The sequence below is a fragment of the Panulirus ornatus genome, chromosome 8 (genome assembly GCF_036320965.1).
Source record: "Panulirus ornatus isolate Po-2019 chromosome 8, ASM3632096v1, whole genome shotgun sequence".
Taxonomy (NCBI): domain Eukaryota; kingdom Metazoa; phylum Arthropoda; class Malacostraca; order Decapoda; family Palinuridae; genus Panulirus; species Panulirus ornatus.
Window position 1 is genome coordinate 9,510,697 of NC_092231.1, and position 23,927 is coordinate 9,534,623.

Genomic DNA, 23,927 nt, shown 5'->3' on the forward strand with positions numbered 1-23,927 from the left:
GAGAGAGAGAGAGAGAGAGAGAGAGAGAGAGAGAGAGAGAGAGAGAGAGAGAGAGAGAGAGAGAGAGAGAGCAGCAGCAGCAGGTGATGGTGGGGGTCAGTGGGTGGCGGTGGGGTTCCAACAGAACGAGATCCACACCTGACACTGATCACCACCACCACCACCACATGACCTGCCTCATGATCAGCACCACATGCCCTCCCTTATGATCACTCCCAGCTGCCGCCCCCCCCCTCATGTTTACCATCGCCTCCTCGGCCGCCACCCTCGCCTCCCAGCCTCTGCACTTACTGAAAGAATAAAAAACTCGCTGACTCAAACGCCTGCCTGGGATGTTGCCTCTAAGGGGCAGATATAGACAGATTAACGACCAAGTGGTTCAGAGGGTTGTATGTGCAGACTTGTGATTGGCTACAGGCTTCCAGCTGTGACTTGTTGAAGGGGGAGGAAAAAACACAGCACATGCAACTCTCACAGTGGAGCGTGAGAATCAAGATCTGACATGAACAGAAGCAGTCGCGACTGGACTGTGATCCACAAGCAGATTTAGGAGAGACATGAGATGGGGCAGGAGGCATCAGCCTTGGGTACATGATGTATGTCGTGGGTTTTAAAGCCGTGTGAGCATCAGTGTGTGGCGGGGTCGTGAGACGGGGGCATCCCGGCAGGCCCCATACACCCGGGGTCAGTGGCGGCGGCTGATTACAGGTAATGAGGTGATCTTCTTCCGCCGCCAGCAGGGTCACCCACCGTGTGCACCTCACCTGCCTTGCCCTCACCGTCTCTACTACCACCTTCCCGTGGCCCTCTCCTCACCACCACACCCCACTACTCCTTATCACCCCAGTTTAAATCATTTTTCCTCCCCACGTTCGCTCTGATGTTGAAGGTACTGTACGGCCTCAAGTGCCCCATGAAGTTCGTACCGACATATTTAACTGAGGTGTAGAGAAAGGCAAGACTGGAGTGCTGGTGAGCTTTGTGTGTCGGGCGGAGTGTGGCGCCCCTCGCCCTCCCTCCCTCCCACACCAGTCGTGCCGGAAGGAGTATTTTGAGCGGAATGAAGATTCTGCGTGACGCCGCAGGCATGGCAAATCCTAGCTCTGCCTGGGAGAGTTGGGTCAGGCGGAAGTTGAGAGATGTGAAGGCGATAGTGGTGTGCAGAGCCGCGCCTGGGAACCCGTCAGGCCGCCGGGTCTCGCACACCCCGGGTCGCCTGGGGTCACCCCGCCATGCCACACCACACACCCACTACCCCCGACTGTACACACACCTCAACATTACTGGACGAGGAGAAAAAATATAAATTGCATAAACTGCTGCAAAAGTGGCAGTCTTAATGTGTAATGTGCGTTGCTTAGAACAGTATTAATGATGGGAGGTGCAGCGGAGCAGAGGTGACGGGAGGCGGGGTCGGGGTGACGGGGTTGTGACCCGGCCCCGGGCAGGTGACCCCTGCCAGCAGCGGGGCACCGGGGCTTTGTCTCATGCCCCCCAGCATCACCTACCAGGCCGCAGTCGCCACCTCCCGCACCTGACGACGGCACCTGCTGCTCCTCCTCCTCCTCCGCCGCGCGCCTCATCATCGTCGCCACTGGCTGCCTCCTGCATCACGCCTCCGTCAGCCCTACCCTGACCACCCACCTGCTGCTGTCCTGTGCGAAGTAAGTTATGAGACGAATGAATTTACCTGGTCTGGAGAGACTGGTGCCACATAGGACGGCTTCGGCGGCCGCACCCGCCCACAGCTAGGCCTCCTCACCCAGCCGTTCCCCGGCCTCTACCTAAGGCCTCCGTAACCACCACCCTACCACAGCAGGACATCCCAGCCTCGCTCACGATCACCCTCCACCACCAGATAGAAATCAGATCAAGCGTCAGTTTACGCCCGAGGTTTGGACTTTCCCAAGATCCGTGTGTCCCCAGCCTTGAGGCGTCTTGCTACCGAACTCCAAGATAAAGAGATGGCACTCGAGTCGTTGTTTGTGTGTGTGTGTTTCTCTTCTGTACTCGCAGGTAGTCGCCCGATTTAGACAATAGTATTGCTACGATTTCGTCATTGTAGTGATCTTGTGCGGTGACGGTGCTGTATTACGGATGACGGGGAATACGATTATGAGGTTTTTGTGAGTTACGTGAGAAAATGAAGATTTCGATGAGCGAGGAAAGTGTCGAGAACGATGATTGTCTCGTGTGTGTGTGTGTGTGTGTGTGTGTGTGTGTGTGTGTGTGTGTGTCTGTGGGTGCAGAAGTGTCCATTGTGTGGCGGTTGCGTTGCGTCAGAGCTTGCGACGTGCCGCCCACCCACACAGCTCTCCCTCCCCCAGATTCCCATTCTGGTGGTACACCACCCGTCTGACTGCACCCTGCCTGTATACCGTGTGCGCTGCCGCAGTACCGCGCCTCGTGCAAGTCATGTTGTGGCGATTTCCCGTGTGTTAGCGATTGTATTACTCTCCTGTGGTGTACTGGTTTACCTTTACCGAGTCACTGTTGTGCACACCGATGAAGTTAACAATAACGATGTTAAATCATCCACGTCGACACAGTCCATTTAGGAATATATGTCGGTGAACGTATGACAGCAGATACATTGGCTTACCGTGAGCTTAGCTGTTTGTTAGCATTCTGTTATTATTAAAGACATTTGTAGATAGATGAGGTTCGGGTGGAAGAGGAAGAAGGCCCCCCTCTCTCCCTTATCCTCCACTCCCTCCGCCGACGAACGCAGCCGGCCGGAGAAAAAGAATGGACGACAAACCATATGCATTGATGAAGTAAAGCGGACTTGGAATTGCATTGGATAGAATGAAAAGGAAGACGCATTACTCTCTCTCTCTCTCTCTCTCTCTCTCTCTCTCTCTCTCTCTCTCTCTCTCTCTCTGTACTATGTAAACCGAGTCTCCAGCAATGAATATGGTTGAGTAGGGCCGTTTTCCTGACCTGGAGACGAGGGTAAATGTGTTATTATGTACATGATCTGTCGTTCCGGATATTTCGTCCAGTGCAGACCCGAACGGAAGAACTGTTTCTCCAAACTGTTACTGAAAGTATTTGGCGTGTTTGCATGAACAACGTTTCAAGGTGACTCGTTCCAATGTTCAACAGTTCAAGAGTATATATATATATATATATATATATATATATATATATATATATATATATATATGTGTGTGTGTGTGTGTGTGTGTGTGTCACCTTGGATTTCAAAATGGTCTCCGTGATTTACTGTAACAAATGTGTTCAGAATTTGGAAAACGTTTAGCACGTACCCACACAGTCTGCGTTACCTGAGAGACCAGATATTTAATCTTCGTGGCTTCTCTTAACATGGTAGGTTTCTAAGAGGCTGAAATTAGTTTTTGAACCTCCTCTTTGTACTTGTTCACGTTTGGTTCCATTATTTTTTTTCTCTATTTCCTCATTTTTTGTAGGTCGCTAGGGAGAACCAGGATGGTAGAGGCCATTTGAGATGTGGCCTTTTACTATGGCATTGAAGAGTTGCCAAGATTATCCCGGGTGCTTTGTAGTCGATGTTCCTAATCCTAGTGTAAAACATTGCTTTTTCGGGTCTATTGTTTAAGTCCTCTGGCTGGTTTTGTGTGAACATTTGGACATTTTCTTTTTTAAGTGCACCAATAGCGACTCCCTGAGATCCCCCTTCTTCGCTAACGTTCGTCAACGGATTTCACGATCGTCCGTCGACACTGAGACGTAAGTCAAGTCGAGAGTGAACGTGAGCTAAAAGAAAAATAGATCTCTTTAAATCAAGAGCGAACATAAAGGCCTCTCGTAAGTCGACTTGAACGTCCACTAAATACCACGTAAGTTGACAGACGTGGTGCTGTATCTCTCGCAAGCTGACAATTAAATGGAGGCCAAAGTTCCACACACAGAAACTGGTGACTGAAAATAAATGATATTGATATATCATTTATTTTTTTTTTATTCTGTTTCAAAATACTTGTTAATCACAGGTGGTGACACAGGCTTGTGGTGGTGTCTCTCTATATAACATACTAAGTTGATTTGTTTACCATAGACTTTATAGCGACGAGGTATGGTAGTATTTTAAGGGTTTGAATCGGTCTTAAAGGATTACAAGAGTTGATCTTAGTGGTTGTAAGCCTCTCGTTTTAAAGGGTTTAGATACCATTCTTTAGAGATGAAGTGTCATTTCTCAGGGCCTACAGCTACAGCCCTGGATTATGTTGGCCCTCTCCTAGATAAGTTGAATATTCTTTCTGTACATGGTTAAGTGACGGGATTTTGTGTCAAATAACTTACCGGTGCATAAGGGTGAGTGGGTGGGGGAGGAAGGAAGGAAGGGTTGGGGCTGTTACGTCATCGTGAGCAGAGGCACTGGGGTTATATACTTTGGGTATATAAGTTAGGGTTGGAGGGATTGAGGTGGGGCGGGGAGGATGGGGTGTCATCGTACACTGATGACGGATCACCCAAAGGACATGCCGTCGTCGTCAGTAAACAGAATCATGGCAATTAAGAAGTCATCGTCTTTTCTTGGCTTATCATTCCCTCTAGTTATGATGGCTTAAGGGTTAAGTTATGGTGGCTTAAGGGTTAAGTTATCGTGGCTTAAGGTTTAAGTTATGGTGGCTTAAGGGTTAAGTTACGTGGCTTAAGGGTTAAGTTATCGTGGCTTGAGGGTTAAGTTATCGTGGCTTAAGGGTTAGGTTACGTGGCTTAAGGGTTAAGTTATCGTGGCTTGAGGGTTAAGTTATCGTGGCTTAAGGGTTAAGTTATCGTGGCTTAAGGGTTAAGTTATCGTGGCTTAAGGGTTAAGTTATCGTGTTTTAAGGGTTAAGTTATCGTGGTTTAAGGGTTAAGTTATCGTGGCTTAAGGGTTAAGTTATCGTGGCTTAAGGGTTACGCTATGTTGGCTTAAGGGTTAAGTTATCGTCACTTAAGAGTTAAGTTACAGTTCTCAAGGTGTTCTCAAGGGTTAAGGTAACCGTTCTCTATGGGGTGATGACTCACTGATCTCAAGGGTTCTCGCAGATAATGATGAAGGTGCCATCCTTTGGTGCTAAGTTATCGTGGCTTAAGGGTTAAGTTATCGTCCTCCAGGTTCACGCTCCTGTTCTCAAGGGGTCATGTTGTGGCTCTCAAGGGTTAAGTTACCGTTCTCAAGGGTCACGCTATGGCTCTTAAGGGTTACGTTACGGTTCTCAAGGATAAGTTGCTGTTCTCAAGCATTAAGTCCTCTCCGAAGGGGTTCAAGTTAAGTTTAAGGGTCAAGTTACCTTTTCAAAAGGAAGGTAACTTGAACCTTTTCATTCTCGAAAGGGGTAAGTCACTTCCAAAGGGTTAACTTTACGTCCTCAAGGGTTAAGTTACGGTGTCTCTTCCTCAAGGGCGAACTTAGTGTTCTGTATGCCTAAGTCTCCATGGAACGTTGGCTTCATCCTCAAGAACAGTGACTCCGCTCTCGAGGACGATTACTTCGCCCTCGAGGACGATGGCTTTACTCTCTCTCTCTCTCTCTCTCTCTCTCTCTCTCTCTCTCTCTCTCTCTCTCTCTCTCTCTCTCTCTCTCTCTCTCTCCTCAGAGAACGATGACCTCACCCTCGAGAACGGTGACGCCACCCTCCGAACAAAGACTTCATCCTTGAGAACGGTGACCTTACCCTGCGAGCAATGATATCACCCTCGAGAACGATGACCTCACCCTCCGAACTATGACCTGACCCACGAGAACGATGACCTCACGCTCGGAACAGTGACCTCACCCTCCGAACAGTGACCTCACCCAAGAGAACGATGACCTCACCCTCGGAACAGTGACCTCACCCTCCGAACAGTGACCTCACCTTCGACTACTTGAGGAAGGTGGTTTAAACTCTGATGAGGAGTATCACCGAGTCTCTCTCTCTCTCTCTCTCTCTCTCTCTCTCTCTCTCTCTCTCTCTCTCACCCGTGCGTGCGTTTGTGTGGGGGGGGTGAATTGCTGCGACGCTACCATCCGGGGTGACCCGCCGCGACCCCGGGTGCGATAATGGTTGACCCCCGGGAGAGGTCAGGGCGGCAGCGACCCCCGCGTCGGGGGGGGCTCCTTCCCCCCTCCTCGCTCCCGTGATGCAACCCCGTGGGCGGCCCCGCCCATTTGGCTTCTGCCTCACGTTTCATCCACATCCTGTGCCACGCCCGTGCCTCCCCTATCCCACTCTCGCATGACTCCCGGCTTTCGCGCGGCGAACTTGTCTGCTGATATTGGCATGAAGATGGAAGAAGAGGTGTGTGTGTGTGTGTGTGTGTGTGTGTGTGTGTGTGTTGAGAAGCGAGGTTTTCGTTGTAGGAGGTGGGTGGGGAGGTTGTTGTTTAGTCGTGTGTGTGTGTGTGTGTGTGTGTGTGTGTGTGTGTGTGTGTGTGTGCGAGCGTGTGTTACTGTACCTGTGTCGAGTTCCCTTGTACGGCCGGGAGAGGTACGCCGGAGAGCCATTCTGTATACCGCGTACCGTATGGCAGGTACAGGACTCCTGAATCCCCTTGCAGTGTTCGTAAATCCCTTTACAGTGCTCCTGAATCCCCCTTACAGTGCTCCTGAATCCCCCTTACAGTGCTTCTGAATCCCCCGTACAGTGCTCCTGAACCCCCCTTACAGTGTTCGTAAATCCCTTTAAGATACTCCTGAATCCCCTTTACAGTGCTCCTGAATCCCCCTTACAGTGCTCCTGAATCCCCTTTACAGTGCTCCTGGATCCCCTTTACAGTGCTCCTGAATCCCCCTTACAGTGCCTCTGAATCCCCTTTACAGTGCTTCTGAATCCCCCTTTACAGTGCCCCTGAATCCCCTTTACAGTGCTCCTGAATCCCCCTTACAGTGCTCCTGAATCCCCCTTACAGTGCTTCTGAATCCCCTTTACAGTGCTCCTGAATCCCCCTTACAGTGCTCCTGAATCTCCCTTACAGTGCTCCTGAATCCCCCTTACAGTGCTCCTGAATCCCCCTTACAGTGCTCCTGAATCCCCCTTACAGTGCTCCTGAATCCCCCTTACAGTGCTCCAGAATCCCCCTTACAGTGCTCCTGAATCCCCCTTACAGTGCTCCTGAATCCCCCTTACAGTGCTCCAGAATCCCCTTACAGTGCTCCTGAATCCCCTTTACAGTGCTCCTGAATCCCCCTTACAGTGCTCCTGAATCCCCCTTACAGTGCTCCTGAATCCCCTTACAGTGCTCCTGAATCCCCCTTACAGTGCTCCTGAATCCCCCTTACAGTGCTCCAGAATCCCCTTTACAGTGCTCCTGAATCCCCCTTTACAGTGCTCCTGAATCCCCTTGCAGTGCTCCTGAATCCCCCTTACAGTGCTCCTGAATCCCCCTTACAGTGCTCCTGAATCCTCCTTACAGTGCTCCTGAATCCCCCTTACAGTGCTCCAGAATCCCCCTTACAGTGCTCCTGAATCCTCCTTACAGTGCTCCTAAATCCCCCTTACAGTGCTCCTGAATCCCCCTTACAGTGCTCCTGAATCCCCCTTACAGTGCTCCTGAATCCCCCTTACAGTGCTCCTGAATCCCCCTTACAGTGCTCCTAAATCCCCCTTACAGTGCTCCTGAATCCCCCTTACAGTGCTCCTGAATCCCCCTTACAGTGCTCCTGAATCCCCCTTACAGTGCTCCTGAATCCCCCTTACAGTGCTCCTGAATCCCCCTTACAGTGCTCCTGAATCCCCCTTACAGTGCTCCAGAATCCCCCTTACAGTGCTCCTGAATCCCCCTTACAGTGCTCCTGAATCCCCTTTACAGTGCTCCTGAATCCCCCTTACAGTGCTCCTGAATCCCCCTTACAGTGCTCCTGAATCCCCCTTACAGTGCTCCAGAATCCCCTTACAGTGCTCCAGAATCCCTTTACAGTGCTCCTGAATCCCCCTTACAGTGCTCCAGAATCCCCTTTACAGTGCTCCTGAATCCCTTTTACAGTGCTCCTGAATCCCTTTTGAATACACATGAAGACCTTCTAGATGTCGCTTTTGTTAGTCATAGCAGCAGCAAGCAAGCACTACCCTCCACCAGCCTCCTGTTGTATGTTAATAACACGACGGTCCAATCTCGTAACGTCATCCCCCCTCCTCCACCCATTCCTCTCGCGTTTCACCCCGCGTATTCCTGGTACTCGTTACGGTAGTTTTCTGCGTGTAACCCGTCAAGGCTTGCGGGACGAGGCAGTTCCAGCAGCAGCCGTCAAGACTGTGCCAGCCAAACAGGTAACAGTGTGGTTGAGAGCCGAGGCAGTTCCGTCGGCAGTTGCCGTGGCTGAGAGGGAAGTGCGTGGTTGGGGCAGCCAAGAACTTGTCTGTGGCGGTAGTTTGGTGATTCGAGCGAGGCGGTAGTTAAGGATCAGGTCAAAGGCCAGGTCATCATACCCAATGGTCGCCCCGTCGTATTCTCAAAGAGTCAGACTGTCGTTTTCTACTCGTATTTTAATGTTTGTCCGTCCACAGTAATCCCAGCTGTTCATCCTCCCCTTGGGTTGGTGGGTTGGTCGAAAAAATTGCTTATCTAGTAAGTAGGATATATATATATATATATATATATATATATATATATATATATATATATATATATATATATATATATATAATGTTCACCTGACATCAGGATTCGAACCGCAACTATTTGTGTGGGAGATGGAGACACTAAATGCTAGGCTCTGGTCAGCGTTCCCAGCTCTCACAGAAATGACAGCGGTTTCGGATCCTGCTCTCAGGAGGGCATGATGTGTTCTATGAAAATGTGTCCACGTTGCACCATATTCGTGTGTGTGTGTGTGTGTGTATATATATATATATATATATATATATATATATATATATATATATATATATATATATATATATATATATATATATGAGAAGAGGACCTTGATTAGGACGTTCAGTTGGCAGTGCCGTGTTGGCTTACATGATACAAATAATCGTGAGAAGGTGTAGCTTTGGTGATTCTGTGCTGGGTGTATCTCAGATATTGTGCAGGGTGTATCTCAGATACCGCGGAGGGGGTGTGGAAGACGCACGTAGCTTGGGCAGGGGGAAAGGGAAGGGAAGGAAGGGGGAGTGTGTCTTCATACCGGTGTATGTCGTCTGTAGGGAGGGTGTGTGTGGTGTGTGTGTGACGAATGCTTGACCCCCCCTCCACCTCCCTAACCCTTCCCCTCCCCAACGCACCCACCCACTTAGAGCTTCCCACGTTAGGGGGAGCTTGTAACCTGTACTCAAATGGAGCAATTAGCTGGGTGGGGGTAGTTAGTGGTAGTTAAGTCAGGGTGGCGAGGCTGGGTGGCTGGGTTGGGGGGAAGGGGGTAATGAGGGCGGAAGACTCGGGTAATGCCCACCCTCCACGCAGCCGCTGCCACCAACCAACATTAACAACAACGCTGCCACCAACATTGCAACCACCTCCGACGAGGGAGCTACTGCCACCACTGCTGCCAACCAAGCACTACTACCAAGATTGCCACAACCACCCCTCCTCCTCACCACCACCACCACCACCACAGCCAACAACCACCCCTCCTCACCACCACCACAGCCAACAACCATCACTACCACCACCACAGCCAACAACCATCACTACCACCACCACCACCACAGCCAACAACCATCACTACCACCACCACCACCACAGCCAACAACCATCACTACCACCACCACCACCACAGCCAACAACCATCACTACCACCACCACCACCACAGCCAACAACCATCACTACCACCACCACCACCACAGCCAACAACCACCCCTCCTCACTACCACAGCCAACAACCATCACTACCACCACCACCACCACAGCCAACAACCACTCCTCCTCACCACCACAGCCAACAACCATCACTACCACCACCACCACCACCACAGCCAACAACCACCACTACCACCATCACCGTATGGTGGAGGTAGTCTCTCTTCTCTTCAGAAGGAATTGCTGAAGTATGTAATGTGAACACCAACACTGCCATCACCAACACTGCCATCACCAACACTGCCATCACCAACACTGCCATCACCAACACTGCCACCACCAACACTGCCTCCACCAACACTGCCATCACCAACACTTGCATCACCAACACTGCCACCACCAACACTTCCATCACCAACACTGCCACCACCAACACTTGCATCACCAACACTGCCATCACCAACACTTCCATCACCAATACTTGCATCACCAACACTGCCATCACCAACACTGCCTCCACCAACACTGCCACCACCAACACTTCCATCACCAACACTGCCATCACCAACACTTGCATCACCAACACTGCCACCACCAACATTGCCACCACCAATACTTGCATCACCAACACTGCCACCACCAACACTGCCATCACCAACACTGCCACCACCAACACTGCCTCCACCAACACTGCCATCACCAACACTGCCATCACCAACACTGCCATCACCAACACTGCCATCACCAACACTGCCACCACCAACACTGCCATCACCAACACTTCCATCACCAATACTTGCATCACCAACACTGCCACCACCGACACTTCCATCAACACTTGCATCACCAACACTGCCATCACCAACACTGCCACCACCAACACTGCCGCCACCAACACTGCCACCAGCAACACTGCCATCACCAACACTGCCATCACCAACACTGCCTCCACCAACACTGCCATCACCAACACCAACACTGCTACCGCCAACATCCACCACTGCTGTCACCACCAACACTGGAGTTTCCCACACGAATTATATTGTAAGGACCATGACAGCCCATCCCCCAAGAAGAGAGAGAGAGAGAGAGAGAGAGAGAGAGAGAGAGAGAGAGAGAGAGAGAGAGAGAGAGAGAGAGAGAGAGAGGTCCAACAGCAACATTTCAGGTATCGACCCCACTTGAACTTGGCGTTACGACCTCGCGTTATGATGGTCCTCTGACCTCCGCCTCGACCCTTCTGGGTCTAGTCAGAGGTTCAGGTCACTGTCATATACCCAGGGAGAGGTCGTGCCAGGGTAAGTACCGTCGCTCCCCCCCCGCCCCCCGGGGCGATAGATAATCTATTAACAGTAGTGTACCGCCGAAGTAGGTCAAGATAGCCGAAGACTCGTTGCTCATGTGCATATTGATCGCCATTTGGTCATCCCAGACGTTTTGGAAATACTTACGCGTATAGCAAGTAGGTCCAGACACAGACCTGTGCTGATGGTGGTGTGTCAGATTGTAGGGGGGGGGGGAAACTTGTAGAGGGGGGTGTCTGCTTGTGGGGTTGCTGAAACCCCCCCCCCCCGGGGGGGGTGAGTGTACGTCAGTGTACCCCGTGGATGGGGAGGTTAAGACACTGTCATCCCAAGGATGAAGCTATGTCAGCTTACCCCGAGGGTGAAGCTATGTCAGCTTACCCCGAGGGTGAAGCTATGTCAGCTTACCCCGAGGGTGAAGCTGTGTCAGCTTACCTCGAGGGTGAAGCTGAGTCAGCTTACCTCGAGGGTGAAGCTATGTCAGCTTACCCCGAGGGTGAAGCTATGTTAGCTTACCCCAAGGGTGAAGCTAAGTCAGCTTACCTCGAGGGTGAAGCTATGTCAGCTTACCCCGAGGGTGAAGCTAAGTCAGTGCCCCAGGGTGAAGTTGATCCTGAGGAATATTAACAGAGAGAGAGAGAGAGAGAGAGAGAGAGAGAGGGAGAGACCTTACTGTTGTCTGTCCCAGTCTGTACAGAATGTATGTGTGTGTGTGTGTGTGTGTGTGTGTGTGTGTGTGTGTCTGTGTGTTAGCCGTACAAGTTGATCATTTCACTTGGGATCATCATTCACGGTTGCTTCAGATATCAGACGGAGATCCAGACCAACTGGGTGCCACACGTGGATTAAAAACGATCTCACATTCTCTCCCCCGCAAGTGTGAGAGGGGATGAGGCCATTTGTCGTGTGTGTGTGTGTGTGTGTGTGTGTGGCTCGTAAACTCTTTCGCTCCGAGGTTGAGGAGGTAAACAGTCTTCAGTCATAGTAGAAGGGTATTGTTGGACCGTGTGATTATCGTTTGTGTCTGGTTGTGCTAGGGTGGACGAGAGAGAGAGAGAGAGAGAGAGAGAGAGAGAGAGAGAGAGAGAGAGAGAGAGAGAGAGAGAGAGAGCGAATGATAATGTGTCAGGTTGAGTCAAGCCTCCGGCGGATGTAAGGGAAGATGACGTGTGAAGACGGCGACACGATTTTTATGCCTTTTTTTTTCGGAGTGAGAGTTGTGGCGAGTTGGTGAGGAGGAGCCCATACCGTTATTACTCTCCTGCAGCAGATAAGCTCGTGGTAGACCATCAGGTCGTCTGTTACCTGTCCTTCCCGCGCGCTCTTTATACCTCGGGAACTCTACTCTCCTCCAGCAGACTAAGCTCGTCGTGGGCCGTCAGGTCGTGGGTTATCTGTCCCTCTCACGCACAGCGTTATGAAGGCAATGTTACTTTCCTCCGGCAGATAAAGTTCGCCTCGGGGCATCGTGTCGTCTGTTATCTGGGTCTCCACGTACGACAGTTCCACGCTCATCCAGTATCTTTGTGGCGGATGAGCCGGTTGGGTGATACTGCAGCTGTAGTCAGCTCTGGCCATGGGGAGGAGGAGGAGGGGGTTGCCTCTGGCTTCATCACCATATGGACGAAGGTCGTGCCTCTCCTGGCCTCTGGTGGAGAGGTTCTGCTTCGTCGTATGGGCCAATGGCCCGGTCTGCCCCCAGAGTCAAAATGACATTTTGAATATAAAAACATTAGTTTATTATATGGGCGTTTGTCTTTGGTTTATTTTATGGGCGTTTGTCTTTGGTTTATTTTATGGGCGTTTGTCTTTGGTTTATTTTATGGGCGTTTGTCTTTGGTTTATTTTATGGGCGTTTGTCTTCCACTGGGGATACGGATTCATGAAGGCCCTTGGAAAAATTCGAAAATATCCCTTACAGGCGTGTACTTACGTATGGGTTGTGGGGGGGAAACGGGGACTTTTGAATCGTTTTTAAGCTGTGGGGTAAAAATTTTTCCCATCTCTGCACCCACCATTCCCTCCTGACGGTCACCTGTCCCTCCAACACCACAGTAGACGACCTGACCACACCATCTCTGAGGACGGCTCCTGTGCCCGATGCCTGGCATGTCTTAGGTACTGGATGGTGGGGACTGGCAGCAGCAGCAGCCGTAACAGTACCTCACTCTTATGTCCCGGTGCACTGAGCGCTCTAGCAGCCGTCTGTACGGCTCTCGAGTAGGCGCCGTCACACAGTCCAGTGCTGGAGGTTGGGGAGGAGGAGGGGGAATGCTTCACGCTGACGTCAGCCAAGGGTTGGCCTGCTTCACACAGGATCTCATAATATAAACAACGGAAATGTATTCCCAGTACTTCACCTACCAACCATTTTCTGTTGTCGCGTCCCAGGCGGTGACCGTGGCCTTGTGAGACGTCCACCCTCGTATCCTGCTGTATGGTCACAACCTGCATGGCGTCACTGGTTATAACTACCCCATATATATGATGTGACGCACGCTAACTCCCATCATACCAGGCCCACCATATTGTGTCACAGGCACTAACCCACATCAGATCCGCCCTATATATATATATATATATATATATATATATATATATATATATATATATATATATTTCTTTTTTTTTTCATACTATTCGCCATTTCCCGCGATAGCGAGGTAGCGTTAAGAACAGAGGACTGGGCCTTTTTTGGAATATCCTCATCTGGCCCCCTCTGTTCCTTCTTTTGGAGAAAAAAAAAAAAAAGAGAGAGGGGAGGATTTCCAGCCCCCCGCTCCCTCCCCTTTTAGTCGCCTTCTACGACACGCAGGGAATACGTGGGATGTATTCTTAATCCCCTATCCCCAGGGATAATATATATATATATATATATATATATATATATATATATATATATATATATATTTTCTCTTTCTTCGTGGAATCTTTAAGTGTTTCCCCTTGGACGCGTGAGTCAGGGTGTATCCCCTCGCACGCTTGAGTCAGGGTTCAGCTACATTCCTCTTCTCTCCAGACGCAGGAGTCTGTATTTGTTGGTGGAGCAGCGCCCTCCCACCTCGTTATTAGTGTCTGTCGTGGGATGATTAACCTGCAAGCGTGATTGGTCAGTGGTGGCACTCTCCGACGCTCGGCGCTGGTCGCCACCACACACGACCTCCTGACCCGTGGGGTGGGGTGGTGCACGAGTTAGTATGGTCCTGATGGTATTTTGGTGTGCCTCTGTTGCAGTAGATCTTGTGTATGTCTGTGATTGACAGGGGTAATGGCTAGCTGTGAGGATGTATGACAGTGGCAGTAGCGATTTCGTGTATGAAAGGTGGAAGTGGAGGTATGATAGATGTATTTGACAGTAGTGGTGACGGACGCTGGTGGCTGTGGTGTCTGTGTTTGTGTGTGTGTGTGTGTGTGTGTGTGTGTGTGTGTGTGTGTGGGTGTGTACGGTAGTTATGGAACTAATACACGAGCTTATGTGGTTGTGATGATGAATCACTCTTCATTCTGGAACTTGTGCTGGTGTTGTATGAACGTGTATTGAAGGGATGATAGTGTTGTTGTGGTTGGTTGTTGTGCTTGTTGGTGGTGATGGTGTACGGACCTAACCTGTGCGATGGTTGGGGTGGTAGGAGGATGGGGTGGGGGGCGGCGGGGAGGTGGTGGCGGCGGGGAGGAAGCAGTCGTCAGTGGAGCAGGTTCCCAGGCCCCCTTGACCTGGCCGCCTCGCTCCAGCCAAGGCAAAAATTGCACCCGGCATGGAGACTGCCTCCTCCTCCTCCTCCTCCTCCTCCTCCAACACCTCCACCCCCTCCACTTGCTATCTGTCTTCTGACCGTCAGGAGGAGGCCTCCATCTTCTCCGACCTCCTCTCGAGAGTGCGAGTCTCCCTCCGTCCTGGTCTTGGAGCATTGTGGAAGCCTTGGAAAGTCTCCCCGCTGGTGCTAACGGACCGGACCAGACCGGACCTCTCAGGTGGAGCTCATGCAGTGGAAAGGACTCTTTCATTCGTGTGTCAAATGACAGTGTGCCGGCTCATGGTGACGCTACTGTGGTGTCTCGATGGTTAACTGGTATGACTGCCCCTGCGTGTTACACACACACACACACACACACACACACACACACAGCTTGTAGAATCAAGCATTGCTGGTCAGCATCTTTTAGCCCACAATGCGTCAGAGAGAATATATGCAGTGCTTTGCAGCGTTTCGTTCGATCAGTCGTGGGTTCCACATTCACGGTCTCAGGGGTGGAAGTTAACATTCGCACATAATCAGGAGTCGTGGCTAACATACAGAAGACACCATCCAGTGCATGCGACAAGCCAGAGGCAGTGTGCGCCCGGCCGTGTGTGTAAGACCGTAAGAACAGTTGGGGGGAGAGTAATTATTATGGCTATGGTTGGTGAAGATAATTGGTGGTTCCTTAACGATCATTGCGGTTTGGGCGTGTAATGTGCGCTTCCTCGCCAGTGACCATCTCCACGCTAGTCTTTCACGTCCACCCCCCTCCCACCACCACCACCACCCCTCCAAACCTTCCCACCTTCTTCCTGGAACCTCCACCTTCCCATCCAGCACCACCGTCCAGCACCAGCAAAGCCTTGGACCTCGCTTCCAGCCTTTAACTGGAATTTGATGTTCCTCATGTCGTCAAGTCTACTACTCATAATCCCCCCCAAGACCTTTTAGCACGACCTTACGACCTCATATGATCCCCCATGAGCACGGCGGTACGACCCAGCGGTATGATGGCCTCAAGAGGTTGATGTTGAAGACACGGGAAAGTCTCCGATTACAAATTTCGCCTTTGAGGCGTCTGAGATGTAGGTCAGCGCGACCTATTACTACTGGTGGGATGCTGAGGCCGCTCGTCGGTGTCCATCAGTGTATGAAGGTACGTGACCGTACGTCAGATAGTGGCCGGGAACTTGAACTCAGACGTAAAACTTAACCAAGGTGTGGACGCGGTCTTGGACGTAAAACGTAACCAAGATGTGGACGCTGTCTAGGACGTAAAACGTAACCAAGATGTGGACGCTGTCTAGGACGTAAAACATAACCAAGGTGTGGACGCTGTCTAAGACGTAAAACGTAACCAAGGTGTGGACGCTGTCTAGGATGTAAAGCTGAACCGAGGTTTAGACGCGGATCCGGTCACGGATGTGAACCTCGAGAGTGGTAGAATAGTTCTTCAACTACGATTCGTATCAGCGAGGGCGATGTTGCTTCTCTGTTGAGGGTTATCTGCCGAGGTACAGTTGTACGTTGAAGAAGAAGAAGAAGAAGAAGAAGAAGAAGAAGATATTGTTGTAGAAGAAGAAAACCAGTGGCAGGAGATCGTAATGTATATATTTGTGGCTGATGTTGTTAATGCCTGAAGATGATGACGCATGTTAAAGTGCGTGAGAACTTGTCTTCTGCTGCTGCTGTTGCCAAGCCTTTGGCAATGCCAGCAGGACGAATTGCGTGTTGGTTTATTAGTAGTTTCGAGTCAAGGATTTCCTCTTTTATATAAGCCAAGGATATCGTCTGGTATAAGCCAAGGATCTCTTCTTTTATGAGCCAAGGATTTCATCTCACTTGAGCTTGGGATCTCATCTTTTACGAGCCAAGGATGTCGTTAATGAACCGAGCGTCTCCTGTTATATACATGGCGGCGGGACTCTGCTCATATCACCTGGATGAGGAGGCGCATATCACCTGGATGAGGAGGCGCATATCACCTTGGATGAGGAGGCGTATATCACCTAGATGAGGAGGCGCATATCACCTTGGATGAGGAGGCGTATATCTTTTGAGTGAGGAGGTGTATATCACTCGAATGAGGAGGCGTATATCACCTGGATCAGGAGGAGGTATATTACCTGGATCAGGAGGCGTATATCACTTGGATGAGGAGGTGGTTTCATGGCGTGTGTCAGGGTGAGGTATTTATAAGTACTCACGACGAGCGTTTGAGAGGGTTTTTGAGGCACCAGCGTCTCCTATTGGGGCCCATGGCTTGTGGGAAGCCATTTGAAATTGGTGATGCTGTTGTAATGCAGGCCTCTGAGTCTCCATTACTGTTGTGCCTGTCTGTAAGTGATGCTGGCGTCCTTAGTCCTCCACGGCTACGGAGGGAGACTCTGCATTCCCTTAAGCGCCTGGTCTTCATTCCCTCCGAAGGAGGGAGGGGAACTGGGTTAGTGTTGTGTCATACTTTGTGTTGTGCCAGCTGGTGTTCGCCTACACTGGTAACACTAACCTAACCTTGCCATCAGGAGCAATGGTGATATTCGTTCTGGTGGTTTGCCTCGTGAAGATTTCATTACTGATGTTTTTCTTATTACAGAAAGTAGACTTCAGACTGAAAAGTATTTCGAAATAGAAGTGTTTTTTTTTAGTGAAGGGGATCATCAGGGTATTGTGATGCTGAAGTGGTCGTTTAGATGGAGAGGCCATCGAAGTATTTTGGAAATGAAGTGGTCTTTTAAATGGATAGAACATCGAGGTATTTTGGAGATGAAGTGGTCGTTTAAGTGGATAGAACATCGAGGTATTTTGGAGATGAAATGGTCGTTTAAATGGATAGAACATCGAGGTATTTTGGAAATGAAGTGGTCGTTTAAATGGAGAGAACATCGAGGTATTTTGGAGATGAAGTGGTCGTTTGAATGGATAGAACGTCGAGGTATTTTGGAGATGAAGTGGTCGTTTAAAGGATAGGCCATCGAAGATACAACCAGGTTGATGAAAGTAGTTCCGGGCAAGTGTGAGGGGAGGTTCATCCTATGTAGGTGGGGAACAGGAGAGGCTGGGGGAGTTATGTCGTCAGGATAGATTACGTGACAATAAAACACGGAGAACTCCGGTCGGTGTCGGAGAGAGAGAGAAGGGGGGATGACCACGCCGCGCCGCGGGTGGAGGGTACACACATATGTGTATTACCCCGTCAGCTACTCTCAGTTCCTCTCCTCTTCTTCCGTCATCTCTCCCCCATCACTCCCTGGCGCTCACCCCCCACCCCACCCCCTACCCCCCAGCAGGTTCTCACGGCACACGACCGGCCTTTCATATAAATGGATCATGAATGCTAAGAAAGGCCATGCAAATTAACTCAACAAGTAATCAAACCGAGAATATTGAAGTTATCGGTAGATCTGGGAGAGTAGGGGGCGAAGGGTGAGTGGGTGTGGAGGCTGGCTGGCCAAGTACTCGAGGGGGGGTTGAAGGTATCTGTTGACTGGTATTAATAATTGTGTTGTAACAGTGAGAGTGGGAGCAGGTGGTGGCTGCAGCTGGTGTTGACGCTAACTCCCCCACCGGCCGCCTCTTCCCCCACCAGCTGACGTAAGCAACTTGGGCAGGTCCAAGATAGTGAAGATAATGGCCAGATGGTGTTGGTAGAGTGGGAGGGTGGTGGTGTGTGTGGTGGGGGTTGGCTGGTGTCGCCTTGGTTGCTGGAGGAAGGATTGGCCGTAGGGCTGGAGACGCATTAGGATAACATGTAAATAATGTAGGAGTGTCCAGGTGGCGACCATATGTGCCGCGATGACCACACACACACACACACACACACACACACACACACACACACACACACACACACACACTCACCACCTCTCCTCCACCCGCGCTGTGGTACTGTCGCACTACTGTATCGCCTTAGGTAGGCTGCTCCCTCACTCACACATTGAGGTGGGAGAGAATTCGGCCCTAACAGAAGCATCTTTTCGCATACCTTGTGAAATATTTTCCTTGATTCCAGTACCCTTCCATCTGTTTCTTATTCCAGTACCCCTCCATCTGTTTCTTATTCCAGTACCCTTCCATCTGTTTCTTATTCCAGTACCCTTCCATCTGTTTCTTATTCCAGTACCCTTCCATCTGTTTCTTATTCCAGTACCCTTCCATCTGTTTCTTATTCCAGTACCCTTCCATCTGTTTCTTATTCCAGTACCCTTCCATCTGTTTCTTATTCCAGTACCCTTCCATCTGTTTCTTATTCCAGTACCCTTCCATCTGTTTCTTATTCCAGTACCCTTCCATCTGTTTCTTATCGTCTGTAAGTCCATATGTCATGCACGAGTCTTCGAATTCGTGTCCTTCATTCGTGGTTTTAGTTACTGCCTCCCACCTCCCAAGCTGTTCCTGTGGGTAACCCTAATGTGTTGTGATTGTCCACATCTGGGTCTGGTCTCGTTCACGTCAACTCTTTTTTTTCTTTTATTACCAAAATTTAATCTCGAAAAGAGCGTCTAAGATTGCTCATGACTGTATTTTTTTTTTTTCGAGAGAGAGAGAGAGAGAGAGAGAGAGAGAGAGAGAGAGAGAGAGAGAGAGAGAGAGAGAGAGAAATGTTACCACGTCATAAGCGCTACTACCCCTCTTGACTGTCGTTGCAAGTGTTGCCATGTGAGGGAATGTCTGCGACTGGCCATCAGCAGCAGCAGCAGCAGCGCCCGCTTCACGCACACGGAGGAAACATAATTTCCACCCCTTTGGCCGGGGCATCAGATTGAATACATCCTGTCACTTTATTCACGATGGCTTCTGGTCGGCCCCGCCGGCCCGCTCACGGGTTTTGTGCCGCGCTAATTGGCGGTGGCTTCATGGTACAGGCTGGAGGTGACTTGGTCTCCCGTTGTGTGGGAGGAAGGGTTGTGTGAGAGGGACGCTCCAGGATTTGTCAAAAGGGTTTCCTAAGTTAAGTACGTGGCGGGGGACGCCGTATGTGTGAGTGGAACTGCGCTGGGTTGAGTGGGAGAGGAATGGATCGTCGCTGTCTGTGATGGGGAGGAGGAAGGGTGCTTTATGTGTGAAGGGGGGAGGAGTGAGGATGCTTTATGTGTGATGGGGAGGAGTGGGGGGTACTTTATGTGTGATGGGGAGGAGTGGGGCTGCTCTGTGTATAGAGTAAGTCTCTGCTGAATTACCTGCAGCCAAAGGCCGACAGTGTAAAGATTGTAATACACACAGTCATGGACAGCGGGTGGTTAACAGACGTTCTTTACGCAGACATTGTGGTGGTAATGCACCGATTATATTATATTCACTGAGGTTGGGATGGGGCTGTACTATTAGCGGTCTGTACGAGCTCGGGTGAATTCGATGCCGTTGTGGTGGCGAACTGCCTACTCGGGGACGAGCGATCTCTGGTGGCGGCAGGAGGTGACGGTGGCGGAGCTGGTGCCATAGCCTCTTCTCGACTGGAGATCGTAATGATGGCTGGGAAGTCGGGAAGGGTCATTGTATTGAGAAACTCTTGGTAGGTGGTGATAGAGGAACGAAAAGTGTGTGTAATTACCTATATGGACAGTATCCACGATAAAACCTTGTCTGCCCCAAGTGCATTTTCATAGGCAATGCTACACTCGCATTTTAGAACTGTGTCATCTCTCCTTTGGCCTTGATTACACCACATCTGCTGACGTCTGGGTCATATGGAACTGGCCAGGTTTATGGAGTATTCTTGGTCCATGTTGAATCCTCTAGTTACTTTATCCCTAAATCTCTCGAAGAGCTGTCCAGTGGCCTCGTCACTGACCTGTTTTTAAACCTTACAGATTGTGATTAGGTCACTCCTCACTCTTTTGTCTTCCAGAATGGGCAGATTTAGAGCCTTGGGATTTTCCGTTTATGTGTGTGTGGTGTGTGTGTGTGTGTGTGTGTGTGTGTGTGTGTGTGTGTGTGTGTGTGTGTGTGTGTGTGTGTTGGACAAAACCGGTAAAGTCCATGTGTAGAACAGATGGTGGTCTTCAGCAGTCGCCCTGCGGCCGCCGCAGTATATCCACTGAGAAAAAAAGAAGACAAAAAAAGAGATACAGAAGCTGTATTAGCCGCCTCTTCCGAAACTCACGGTGGTCAGTGAGCAGCAAGTCTTCGCCTCCGCCGGGTTGTTATCGGAACGTGTCTCTTAATAATGATGAAAGACACCGGGTCATTGCGGAGATATCTGTATCAACAAACATCTCTGTCATCCTCTGTGTGTGTGTGGGAGGAGAGAGAGAGAGAGAGAGAGAGAGAGAGAGAGAGAGAGAGAGAGAGAGAGAGAGAGAGAGAGAGAGAGAGAGAGAGAGAGAGAATTTCAGCGAATCATCTCGTGTGTGTGTGTGTGTGTGTGTGTGTGTGTGTGTGTGTGTGAGTGAGACGAAGCCTCGGAACAAGGAACAGTTTCGCCCCCGAGCATGTAAAATGCCGCACAGATATTGACCAAACATCAGATTCTTCCGAGTTCATTTACTCACTCGAACGAGTAAAAACCCAAAGGTATGATATATATATATATATATATATATATATATATATATATATATATATATATATATATATATACCTCTGTGTTTGTACAGTAAGGTTCTGTAAAGTGCTAGTTGCTGGCAATGTGAGCCTGATAGGATTTGACTGGTGTAGACCCTATTGCTCATGGATGTGAGATGAAGAGTATTCAATTACTTCTAATCGAATAGTTATTTCCCTGTTAGGGACCATAGCCTGTCTGTTAGCATTCCAGACAACCATACAAAAGGTCCTGGGTTCAAATCCTGGCTGTTGGAAAGTATTATGTGTTTTTATGAAAGTGCACGTTCTTATGCACTATATGCACCATGTTTCCTGTGGGACGGGGTAGCAGCAGGAATGGATGAAGGCAAGCGAGTTTAAATGTGTACATGTGTATGTGTGTATGTGTCTGGGTATGTGTATGTATATGTGTGTATATTGATATGTATATGTATGTATATGTGCATTTATGGGCTTTTATGAATATACATATACATATATATATTCCTGGGATAGGGTATTCCTGGGGATAGAGGAGAAAGAATACTTCCCATGTATTCCCTGCGTGTCGTAGAAGGTGACTAAAAGGGAAGGGAGCGGGGGGCTGGAAATCCTCCCCTCTCGTTTTTTTTTTTTTTTTTTTTTTTTTTTTTTTTTTTCCAAAAGAAGGAACAGAGAAGGGGGCCAGGTGAGGATATTCCCTCAAAGGCCCAGTCCTTTGTTCTTAATGCTACCTCGCTATCGCGGGAAATGGCGAATAGTATGAAAAAAAAAAAAAAAATATATATATATATATATATATATATATATATATATATATATATATATATATATATATATATATATACTAGATTTACACTTCATCACTTCATTTACACTCAGTTCGGCATTTTTTTTTTACGGTGAAAAAAAAAATAATGTAAAACTGGAATTCTGTGGACAGCCTCTAACCACACGCCACCAGGTCGCCATCTCTCTCTTCTCTCTCTCTCTCTCTCTCTCTCTCTCTCTCTCTCTCTCTCTCTCTCTCTCTCTCTCTCTGCATATATGTATTATAGGACATACATCAATTAACCTAACCTAAATACACGAAGTCAATCAACTTACCTAACCTAGATATATATATATATATATATATATATATATATATATATATATATATATATATATATATATATATATATATATACATAGGACGTCAGGTGACCAGGCGAAAGATATATATAGAACATATCGTGATTTAACCCGAATGTATGTACATAGATCATCAGGTAACCTTACCCAGGCAATAACTGATGCAGTGGCTGTATATATATATATATATATATATATATATATATATATATATATATATATATATATATATATATGTATGTATGTATGTATGTATGTATGTATATACATCATAAACCGGTCAAGTTTGAAGCAGACACTCCATGGCGTGGGTGAGGTCAGGTGCGGCGGGGTTCGAGACCTGCCACGCTTACTAACCTCACACCGACGCTCATCATCCAGGCAGGAAGTGAGACACGCGGTCGACTACCATTAGGAAAAAAGAGATAATTAGATATGACAGTGACTTTAGCTTCGACTGGTGTTTGACGACCAGTTTAATGACGGTGCTTTGAGATTAATGTGTGCGTGTTGAGAACGGGAGCAGAATGGATGGGGGTCGATTGAACTGGAGACCAGATGATGTTTTGGTGAGATGGTGCAAGCAACCTCTGTGGCCTGCCCCTTCTTCTTCCTCCCCTTTCTTCCCCACACACACACACACACACACACACACACACACACACACACACACACACCGTGTGGACGATGGGGTGCCTGCATTACAGTATTACCAGTCGTGACTGTGGTGCCTGCATTACAGTGTTACCAGTCGTGACTGTGGTGCCTGCATTACAGTATTACCAGTCGTGACTGTGGTGCCTGCATTACAGTGTTACCAGTCGTGACTGTGGTGCCTGCATTACAGTATTACCAGTCGTGACTGTGGTGCCTGCATTACAGTGTTACCAGTTGTGACTGTGGTGCCTGCATTACAGTGTTACCAGTCGTGACTGTGGTGCCTGCATTACAGTGTTACCAGTCGTGACTGTGGTGCCTGCATTACAGTGTTACCAGTCGTGACTGTGGTGCCTGCATTACAGTATTACCAGTCGTGACTGTGGTGCCTGCATTACAGTGTTACCAGTTGTTACTGTGGTGCCTGCATTACAGTGTTACCAGTCGTGACTGTGGTGCCTGCATTACAGTGTTACCAGTCGTGACTGTGGTGCCTGCATTACAGTGTTACCAGTCGTGACTGTGGTGCCTGCATTACAGTGTTACCAGTCGTGACTGTGGTGCCTGCATTACAGTGTTACCAGTCGTGACTGTGGTGCCTGCATTACAGTGTTACCAGTCGTGACTGTGGTGCCTGCATTACAGTGTTACCAGTCGTGACTGTGGTGCCTGCATTACAGTGTTACCAGTCGTGACTGTGGTGCCTGCATTACAGTGTTACCAGTCGTTACTGTGGTGCCTGCATTACAGTGTTACCAGTCGTGACTGTGGTGCCTGCATTACAGTGTTACCAGTCGTGACTGTGGTGCCTGCATTACAGTGTTACCAGTCGTGACTGTGGTGCCTGCATTACAGTGTTACCAGTCGTGACTG

General features: G+C 49.3%; 1 protein-coding gene across 9 annotated transcripts in view; it reads left to right on the plus strand.

Moving 5' to 3' along the window:
- LOC139749822 (recombining binding protein suppressor of hairless-like) overlaps positions 1-23,927 on the plus strand; it is a 429,197-nt gene that overhangs the window by 307,888 nt on the left and 97,382 nt on the right. The window contains exon 1 of one of the 9 annotated variants that reach the window (XM_071664117.1): positions 1,646-1,664. The exons of the other annotated variants lie outside the window; for them this stretch is intronic. The gene's annotated coding sequence lies outside the window, so the exon portion shown is untranslated. Of the gene's footprint in view, positions 1-1,645; positions 1,665-23,927 lie in introns of those variants that run through there. 9 annotated transcript variants of the gene reach the window in all.